Source organism: Ictidomys tridecemlineatus, unplaced genomic scaffold, assembly GCF_052094955.1.
Source record: "Ictidomys tridecemlineatus isolate mIctTri1 unplaced genomic scaffold, mIctTri1.hap1 Scaffold_223, whole genome shotgun sequence".
Classification (NCBI taxonomy): Eukaryota; Metazoa; Chordata; class Mammalia; order Rodentia; family Sciuridae; genus Ictidomys; species Ictidomys tridecemlineatus.
In genome coordinates, this window is record NW_027521924.1 from 392,187 (window position 1) to 403,181 (window position 10,995).

General features: G+C 46.4%; 1 long non-coding RNA gene and 1 pseudogene across 1 annotated transcript; one reads left to right on the plus strand and one right to left on the minus strand.

The window, feature by feature from the left end:
• Positions 1 to 8,656, minus strand: part of LOC144373071 (E3 ubiquitin-protein ligase TRIM35-like) — a 35,834-nt pseudogene extending 27,178 nt beyond the window's left edge.
• LOC144373073 (uncharacterized) lies at positions 8,030 to 10,300 on the plus strand. The gene is made up of 2 exons (XR_013432869.1): positions 8,030 to 8,141; positions 8,322 to 10,300. It is a non-coding gene; the product is annotated as an uncharacterized LOC144373073 (long non-coding RNA).
• The last annotated feature ends 695 nt before the right edge of the window (positions 10,301 to 10,995 follow it).

The window sequence follows — 10,995 nt, forward strand, 5'->3', positions numbered from 1 at the left end:
TAGCTAATATATGTGCAATGTCTAGCTGGTATGGTAACACCCTGGAGAAGCCTCTGTGTTAGAGGCTCATCAGAGGCTCATCAAACCTCGACCTTGATTGCAGGCACATAGTTCCTAGGAATAAAGGAACTTATTTGCTAGATAACTACAATGTTTCACCAAGCTCTGCTGCTCCTGGAGCTGCCTGCCTAACAGTAACTTTAGGCAATGGACTTTCTTGAGAACTGCACAAAGCTCCTACATTGCATACTATAACTGTAAAATTTACTTGCAGAATAAGCAACCTTACTGATACTCTAAACCATAATGTAGTTATGGTACTAATAACCAAACGTAACCTATTGGTATAAATAAACGTGGCCACTTGGACACCTTCCCTGCCTCTGCACCTCATCTCTGTGTCTCCCTTTATTATTTTTTTACACACAATGCCAGCCAAACAGCTTTGGCCATGACGACATTGGTTACAGGGCAGAAATGAAGCCTGATGACTCCATGACAGCACCAGAAGAACTCCACAAACGGTGTCCTCTAGCAACAGCAGGCTGCAATCTCATTTGTGGACTGGAATCTTGGTCTGTACTCATGGCTCTGACCTAAGATGATCAAATGGTGTCACTCTGTCAACTCAGCTTCTTGGTCTCCAAAACATCATAAACATTGAATGGCCTCTCTCTGTGGGCACTCAGATGCATTACCTTATATCAAAGTTTCACAAAAATCCTAGGAAGATGGAATTTCTTTCTACAGGTGAGTGTATGAGTTTGGTGGGGGCCAAGGGATCTGCCTGTAAACACAGGGTTGGATTTCCAAGGTCAGCCTGCAGCTTACTGCCCTGGACTCTGCATTTCACAGCCTCGACTCCTGCTCTACTCCTCCAGCTTAGGACAGGCTGGTTTCTGACTGTCTCATTTACCCTGGCTCTGATCTGTCACCTTCTGAGAGATGACTGCTTCTAGTAATTACCACTCAGCTGCACTCATCTCAGCCACAGCTGACACACCTGGTTTGGGCTGCTGGGAACTCCCCTGAAGTCCCTACAGTGTCTGAGTGGCCAAGGACTGGGCTCAGGGAAGCCTCCTAATATCTAGCCATGAAACCAGCCACAAGCTCATTACTGGTCCCCTGCAGGTGCCCAGAACTTCCAGACATTGGGAATGTGCTCACTTTCCTTGTATTTTGATGACAGGGGACAAACTAGAAAACAACAAGGTAATGAAGTGTCTTGAAGAAAATGAGGGAGACCTGAAGCTGGGTAAAAGGGAAGGGCTAGTCTGGGTAGCAGCAGGGAAAATTCCCAAGGAACGTGTAAGCTGAAATTTTAATGGCATCTTTGACTATAGGGCAAGGGGAACAGCTTTAGCTCATTTAAGGGACAGAGAAGGCCACAGAAATGACAGAAGCACAGAGCACCAAGCCACAGAACAGCAGATGAACTTGGGGAAGGCAAGGGGCAGACAACAGCCTTGGCCATGGGAAGGAGTCTGGACTGCAGTCTGGGGCATGGAACTACACTAGGCGATTTTAAGCAGAGGAATGACACAGCAATGTGCTTTTCCAAAAGACCACTGGAGTGCTTGGAGAGTGGAAAGAACAGAACAAAGAACAGAAAACCAAGAACAGAAGCAGGGAGCAGCCAGGAAGGAGGAGCAGCAATGCAGGTGGATTTGGATGGACATGTATGGTTCAGAGACAGGGAACAGGGCTGTGGTGGAGTGGACATGAGCACTGAAAGGAAACCTGGAATCACAGGAATCGCAGGGGCTTGCACGGAGTGAATGGCGAAATGCAGCACACACTGAGGTTATTATTAAATGACAGTGCAATGGCACGGGTGGCTTCTTAAGCCATGCCTGTGCTGCTGGTGTGCCATGCCCAGGTCTTCAGTGATGCAGTGTAGCCCAGTCAGCAGCTGAGAACAAGGCTGTATGAGACTTCCAAGTCCACAGCTAGCCCACGGGCAGCATCAACAGAGCCAAGGCCAACCCTCCCCTGCTTCTCCCTGGCTGCACGCTGGTTCCAAGCACTCACCTGATTGTGCTTGGCCTCCTAGGAGCGTCAAATGGCCCAGAAGGCCTTGGCTTTCTCCTGCAGCGTGTACTCTATGTTTCTACACTTGACCTGATGTGGGGAATGAGAAGGAGGCAGGGAGGCAAGTTAGGACTGGAGGCCAGACAGGGAGGACAAACACCACATTTATAACTGGAATCCACTTTGACAAGAGCATGAAAACAGCATTTACTAAACCTAGTCCATGCCAATCCCCTGGGGCACAGCTGAATGTTAGTCCTGATCTCAAATCATTCCTTTATAATGCTAAGAGCCCTCAGATGTCCTGTAGCCCAACTCCCTTGTCCTATGCCTGGTACAGGGAACAGGGCTGAGGAGGTAGAGGGGCCTGTTGGCTTTCAAGCTGGCCATAATACAGCACAGAAGGGTATCCTGCTCAGCCTGGGACTGGTCCAGGCTGAGCTCTGAGTCCCTGAGATGTGGGGATAAGACAGGGGGAGGGACCACATGCTCCCTTTGAAATGTTCCAGACTGTACTGGTCTGAAGTCACTAATCTTAGGGGGTCTGACTCCCTCATTTCCCATCAAATGAAGTTATTTCCCATGAGGCCTTCTCTACACATTTCCCTCCAGACCCCTCCTCCTGACATTCTCATATTGCTTAGATCATGTGACAGACTTTAATTGTCAAATTCAAATATTTATCTCTTCAGTAGTTTTTGTTTTCTAAATTTTAATTATTGCTTCTGAACTTTCTGGACTCCCTGAAGAACACTGTAAATTTTAGGTTAGATTCCTACCTTTTCATCTACATTGTGAGAAACCCTTTCATATATTTTCTTTTGGAAAAACAGTAAATATTCTAATAATAATAATCTAATATTACTAATATTAGATTAATTCTAATAAAAATAATAATGATTCTAATAATAGTACTGGTAAATTACCATCACCATTTATGGAGCACCTACATGTAGCAGGGACAGTGCTAATTACTTAATACCAGTTTCCTACCCGATAAGAGGGATATCACTATGGAGCTCATGGGTTGACAAATCAGTGCATGTCAAGGGCTGAGAAGTGGGCAGGCACACAGTACATGCTGCAAGGTCTAGCTCTTAGTACCAATAAGTGCCACTTGTGAGCCAAGAAATTTAATTCTCCTACCAGATGTTCCAGGTTTCTTAATGTACAGAATAAATGCTAAGATAACCTCATCTAGATCTCATCCTTATCCAACTCCAATTTGTTTTCCAGATCTTTCTTCCCCCCTGATATGCAGACTCATCACACAATAGGTGTTTACCATGCTGCCTACTGCTGGGACCTCTTCACTCAGGAGCCACAGTGGGCAATTGAGACTCCCTCTCTGCCAGGGGCACAGGCTTAACAAGGCGGCAATGAACATCCTCTATTGAAACTAGGGATCTGCCAGGCTTGAATTGAAAGCTGAGGACCCAGAAAGTAGTGAGTAGTTAGGAAAGGGTAGAAAGAACTAGAAGGGGAATGTCTTAGTCCATTTTCTGTTTGCAGTAACACAACAGCATAGGATAAGCTATTAGGAAACAGGCTGATTCTGGCTCAGAGTTCTGAGCTGAGACTTAGGGCCATGTCTGGTGATAGTCTTCCAGGATAGCTGAGTTCCAGTATGGGTGAGGGCATCACGCAGTGGGAAATAGGAAGTGCATGTGAATCCTGTTTCTTCCCTTCTCATAAAGCCACCAGGATGGTGGGGGCTCTGACACTCCTATCTAATCCTACTCAAAGGTTTCACCTCTAAACACCAGTCACATTAAGTTTCTACCCTCTTAATACCTTGCAATGGAGATTAAATGTCAACCTTTGTTTTTGGAGAGTATGAACCACATGCAAACTATGGTGGGGAGACCTCTGAATATGGCTAAGAGTAACTGGAATCCCTGAGTTGACACTTCTCAGGCTGATTCTGAGAAGGTAACCCCAGGCAGGGGACCAAGGCTTCAGACCTACATCAAAGTCCAGAGGCATGTATAAGAAACGGGTCCAGACAAGGCAGTTAGAGGCCTGGGCCTCTGAGGGAGTTTGGAGTGTGTCTGGTATTGAAAACACTAAACTTGAGTTCTGACCCAAGAATTTTATCATGTTTACCCCAAAGCTTCAAGAAGTGCATGAATTTTCCCAAGTTTCCATTTTCTCATTAGTAAATGTAACTATCTTCACAGTCCCCTGGAAGGGTCTGTGTCTGAGTATTTTGTGGATTTGCAAGTAGTGTTAGAGTATTCTAAGACAGTGTTATCGTTGAATGATGAACCAAAAAAACCCACCAAGATAAGCACATCCTGAGTCACCTCATACACAGTGTGACACATGCTCTTGGTCCCTACAACATCAGCACTAGCATGTGTAAATGTGTTAATGATTATCAGGCACTAGTCTGTATGAGTGTCATGGTATTGGCCTAACGAGGGAAGAGCAATACACTCAGCATGTAGAGGGTGTATGGGTGCTGTAAGCTGGCCAACCATGTGCATCAACTGAGTTTGAGTTTCTGAGTTCTTCAAACAGGGAAGCTTTGACTCCTGAATCAAGCCAGCACTTGGAACACAGTAAAGAGAATCAATCAAAAGGATCTCTGCCAAGAGTAGAGATTTAGTTTCAGCAAAATAAAATCTTGTAATTAATATTTTAACTGGAATTGTATAGATCCTAATTTTGCTTGGACTTAATCTGGCAACTTCCTTTGGTTTATTGCATATCTGTGATATAGGCAAGAGCAATTTATATGTTTTGTGTTTGTGTGCACCTACGTGGTAACATATTTAAGCCACATTATTGGAACACTTTTTCCTTTAAGAAGAGCAAGCACGTTGTTCAGGTTTGAGAAACACTGCGCTCCAGGGCTTCCTAAGGTCCCCCAAGCACTTGTTTTCTTTCTAGAGCTCTGTTTAAACATTTCCGTTATATCCCAAATCTCCTAAGTCTTTTTGGTCATATCTCCCTGTGCTGAGGACACCAGGCAAGCTCTTTAACATGCCCTTGGATGCCCTGTGGGATCTGTCCCAAACTTCTTCATTCCTCATGTAGAATGTCCTTCGGTCACTGCAGGCCCCACCCTATGCCTCCACTACTGCTACTGACCTTCCTTTACTCCTCTGGGCCTTCAGGTCTGGTGAAATCAGTTGTTCAGAGGCTCCTTACTCAACAGATGGAAAAAGTAGGCCCTCCTCTTAGAATGTCCCATCCTTCACTGAAACTTCAATTATTAGTGAGAGTATTCAACTGTGCCTGTCAACTTCACCCAGGCAGGGTCTCTAGGACTAAACTGTATTCTGCTGGACACACTGTGCCCATCACATTGCAAGTGTTCAACCTACCTGCTCTCTGCACACTGAAAATGATCAACAGCCACCCAGATGCCTGATTATCCAAACACAGTTGGCTGCCCACAGCTCTGGGATCAGAGCACAAGCAGCACTGAGAGAAGGCTCTCTAAAAGCCAATGACCAGAGCACAGACCAAACTAGGTCCAGGGGAAGTCTAGCTACTAGTTCTGTGACTTTGGCAGTTACTTAAACTGAGACTGTCTTTATACTGTACCTCATTACACTGTAAGATAGGGATAACACTACTAACTACAGTAAGCTGAAATGCCCCGCAACCCTGCAAAGCCCAAATTCTAATCAATACAACCGTAAATGTTATGGCAAAAGGGATTTTGCAAATGATGGAATTAAGGATCTTGATATGGGGAGATTCCTCTGGATACTCTGAGTGGGTCCACTGTAATCACGAGGGCCTTATGAGAGAGGTGGTAGTCAGCCAAGGAAGGCAATAAGATAACTGAAGCAGAAGTCAGAGTCATGCTCCCTAAAGATTGAGAAGACAAGGAAACATGTTCTCCCCTGAAAACTCCAAAAGGAATGCAGCTGTGCAGACAGCTTGAATTTGGGCCTTCTGACCTCTAGGACTACAGTTAACTTATGCTGTTTTAAACCACTGTGTTTGTGCCAGTTTACTGTGACAATGATAGAAAGTTAACACACCCAGCCTTGTTGAACATTTGTGAGCATTACATTTGCTAACATGCACATGCTTAAGAGAATCTAACATTTAGTAAGTTCTCTACAAGTATCCACCCACATGATTTTTAGTTTTGCTTCATCCTTAGATGGTGGCCAAAGTGATCTTTTTTCTAAAACATACTATCTCATCACAATCCCCCGTCTGAGAATCCCACAGGGCTCCCCACAGCCAGCACGAATTTTGACCTAGCTCCTTCTCACATGGCAGTGGGATGGGAGGGGGGATCCCACACTGCTCCCCCCAGGACCACCACACATGTCCAACCATGCAGAACCATGTCTTGTCTACTAACTCCTGACTTCCCCCTCTAAAACATGAACTTCATAAAATAAGGGGCTATCTCTGGGACCTGGGCACCCAGAACAGGTTTTGGCACACAGGTGCCCTCAGCTCATGTTTGTCTGGTAAATGAATGAGTCCCACCCTGCTTCAGGTGGCCCTGGACTAGACTATTCCCTGCCTCTCAGGCATCACCGTAAGGGCCCACTGGCTTGACACAAGGCTCCATCTGCATCTCCATCCTGCTGTAACCACTGAAATTCTCTGGGTGCCTGGAAAGTCAGGTTTCCTCACTTCCAGACACTACTGTCTCTGCCATATACCCTCCCTCATTCCTTCCCCTGGCTAATACCTCCTAGCACTCAGGTCTCTCCTGGAAGCTCCTTGAGGGTGAGAATTCTCTATCTCATCTCCTGCAGCTCTTCTAGGACCTATCAGGGCAAGGCATCTGCTACTTAAGAAAGCTGTCACGGACCCTCATGCTTCCTGGCCCCAGGCTCACTGCTCTTGAATCCTGGCTTGGGGCTTGGCTCCAAACTGGGGAGGGTCTGTGAGTGTTCCTGGCCTTGACTCCTGCCCATCTCCTGATCTGCAGCTCTGCCAGCCCCATGAGAATTAGTCACACCTTGACTCATGGTCCCACTATCTAGACCCCAGTTCCCAGTGAGCCCAGCACTTTCTCCAGCTGTCTCAAATCAGTATCCATCACTTCTGCTAGTGGGAGTGCATAGGAGTCACAGGGTCACTCAATCAAACAAGCATAATGATGGCATTCCTGAGTTCTCTTTCACTTGAATATGCCAAAATGTGTGTGGAACTATAACAAAATTATTTCTTAATAAAGGCACTGCAAAGAAAGGAGAGGGTGTGTGTGGAGTACCTCCTTCTGGACAGACAGATTCCTGCAAGCTAACCAGTGTTCTCCAAAATGTTAGTCTGATACATGCATTAGTGATAAAACAAATTTACTGCTTCTTTCCCTTTTGAGTGCTGGGGATGGGACCCAGGACCTCATACACACCAGGCAAAAGCTCTACAACTGAGACACATCCCCAGCTCCAAATTTTAGTGTTTTCACATTGTGTAACTTCTTCCAGAGTACAATGGGCATTTCCAGAATTTTAGTTTTATTTTTTTACATATATATGGGTGATGTAGGGTGTGACTCATTCATTCACAGACAAATGAGCCGAAAATGAATATGTTTCTAAGGGCTAAAGTCTAAATATTTCTGAAAAATTCTTAGCTAGGTTAACCCTTATTTTCTAATCACTTTTTTCTTTCTATAACAAAGACTCCTCCACATTACTTTTACCCTGTAAGTTGTTCCCTGGTTTATGCCTATTGGAACTCTACGCATTAAGATGCTAAAAGAATGATAGAGAACCAACCAGTGGGCCTGAGCCAAGGGCCTCTCCTGGTAGTTACACAAACTTCGGGATCAGCTGAGGACGGTGACTGAGCTGCTGAAACCTTAAAGCTCTACATCCCTTGCCAGGTCCTGGGCTCCTCCCCACTTCTAAACTGAGGGTTCGTGGGCTACCCACACTGGTGCAGCTCAGAGGGACCTGGCCACCTCTGCTGGCTGGGCCAGGCCACTCAGAAAGGGGCAGGGCTGTCTGGAGAAGGTCGCTGACCCTGTATCCCACTTCCTGTTTGCACTCTCTGACCCATCCTGGGCCGGCCTTGAAGAAGGCAGACCCAATAGATAACCACATTCGCGGTGGTTATTCGGATCTGGAGCGAGGATCCCTGGAGGCCTGAGCACGCGCAGCGCTAGCAGGCTGGAGGTCAGAGCCCGGGTGCGGGGATGTGGTCCAGCCCCGGCCACCACGTGTGCGCTGGATCACTGGGCGCTCACCGCCACGCTTACCTGAAAGTCGTGGTCAGTGTCCTTCACTGGCTGCACGTGATGTCCCCGGTGCGGGGGTCGGTCTGGCATGAGTAGCAAGCAGCTCCTTGTCTTCCAGGCAGAAGAGACTCAACTGGCCGCGGCGCAAGCGGCAGAGGCACAGGGAAGAGGGGCCTGTCCAGCGCGCGTCCTCGGCCTCCTCGCGCAGCAGCTTCTCCACCAGGTTGTTCAGGGTGTGGTTGGTGCGCAAGTTGGCGGGCGACGCCCGGTCCCCGCTCACCGGGCATGTGAGCGCCATTTGCACTTCCCTTAGCGGCTCATGCACCCACTGCAGAAGTTGTGGCCACAGTGCAGTGTCACCGCATTGCAGAAGGGGTCGCAGCAGACGGCGCAGAGCAGCTCCTCTTTGAAGGAGCCGGAAGGCGCGGGGGAAGCGGCGGGTCCGGGCTCCATGACCCATGAGCTGCGAGCTCCAGCATCCGTAACTTTGGCTTGCGTCCCTCCCAAACCGCTAAGAGGCCGACTGCGGGTGAACACCTCTCACAGCGGTGAACGGCAGCGGCGCTGGCCAATCGCGAGTGATCGGCTGGTTCCGCCCCACTTCCTGTTTGCGCGAGCTGGCTGTAGCCGCCTTCTGCCTAAGGGCACCTCCACCAGCCGCTCAGTGGCGCCCTGGTGTCACTGGACGCCTGCGTCCTTATTGAAGTGGGAAATGAAGTCTAGGAAGCCCTTCCTTAACTGAGTCCCGGAAACCTCTGGCCCGGGACATGGGAGACATCCAGGATCCTGACTTGGTTCCCAAGTCGTGGCTGGGTCTTAAAGCAGCTTCGTTGGGCTAGCGCTTAGAGTGTCGGTGCCTTCGTAAAGGCTTGTCACTCAAGCCATTGTCCATCACTTCTTTTGGCCAGTCTTCTGGCCTGGAGGAAACAGGAGAGGAGAGCGGGTGGTGGGAAGGCCTCTGAGAAGACAGAAGACGCGGTTCTTGTCCCGGGGTTGAATGAGTCTAGTGTTTCAGGATGTGTTTGCTTGTGAGGAAAATGACTGTAACCTATCTGGTCCCTATGAAATGTGAGGCTGAAAGTGAGATAAGGGTGGAGCGTGCTCCTGACATCAAGCAGGTCTCCATTAAAGCAAAGGAATAAAAGACTTCTTTGAACTAGAATTCAAGCTGAATTCCTGCGAGGTTTGCAGGGCTGAGCCCCTCTGATTCCCCTTTCCTGCATCAGTATGATTATTTTGCAGCTTTCACATGTAGGATACTGTTCACATGCGGTGCTTCCATTCCTGGTTTCTGCTGAGAAACGACTCTTGGTGTTGTACACCTGTATGTCTTGAGAGCAGAGGCACTGTCTCAATTTTCCAAGGATATTTCTATGGTGAACAACTTTGGAAGGCAGAAATAATTTCTCCTCCAGATAAAGTTCTGGCAGAACTAGTCCCCATTATAGATTCTAGTTTCCTAAATTTGGGAATTTCTCTTCTATAATGCAACCTACTGGGGCCCTCATCACAAAGACTTGTGGGAATTGAGGCTCAGGAAATTGGCCCAGAAACAAAGCTGACTACACTTACTGCTGTTATGAATTGTCCTTTGTCTCTGACCCAGTGGACTCATATTTCCTACCTGCATTCATGAAACTGTATCAAGTTAACTGCTTGAAAGTAGGATAAAATTTCAAACCCTTTACAGTACTAGATAATTTTCTTCCACACTTCTTCAGAATAGCCCTTTTCTCATAGGGAATGCACATCACTAATTTTCATTGCCTTCAGTATTTCTTTTCTTGATCTATATTCACCTGGGGAGCTTTGTAAATGGAGATTCCCAGACCCCATTTCATCCTTCTCACCTCTCTTGGCCAGGAATCTGCATTTTCATTTGATCACCATGTAATTCTCAGGCACACTAAAGTTTGAGAGTCATTGTTCTAGATCTTCTCACCCAACAAATTGTTAGATGTCCAGTGATGGTTACTGGTTCAAAAATGAATATTTAGGGCCTGGGGTTGTGGCTTCATGGTAGAGTGCTCGCCTAGCACATGTGAGGCCCTGGGTTCGATCCTCAGCACCACATAGAAATAAATAAATAAAGATATTGTGTCCAACTAAAAAAAAGGTATTTTTTTAAAAATGAATTTAGAAGCAATATCTAAAGAAAGCCACAAGATGGGGCTGATAATCCTGCACTACATTTACCACAGACTGGAAAATGCTGTCATGTCATTTTCTTTCATTGTGTCCTCTTACCATGTGTCCCACTTGTTCTGTGAAACTATCTATATTGCTATCTGTGGGTTTCATTCTGTTCTTAAATGATTTTTTTTTTGTTTGATTTCTATTTTTCTCAGATTCTGAGTGGGACCACAAATCAAAACAAAGATGTAGAGTAGAAATTAACATGTATCTTTTTAACAACAATCAAAAGTTAACACTAGAGCAATGAGGTTCGCCAGTCCTTTTGGAAATAGGGAAGGGTTATATTCCAGACTCTAGCACTAGCCAGGGAGGGGCATGACCTAGGGAATATATTTTATTTTTCTGATTTTCTTTTCCTTAACTGTATAAAGAAAGGTAGCATTAATTGCTCCAAGTGTATACCATATCAGACACTGAAACTGTCTAATTCTTTACATAATTTCAGGTAGGAGTGACAAAGATTTTATCTAAAGATCAGAGAAAAGATCTCTAGATAAATTGCAGTGACTATAGCAGTCTGTCACCAACTTTTCTTTCAGTAGAAACACTTCATTCAGAGGTATTTATTAAATTTCATGTCCTCACTATAGTAACTA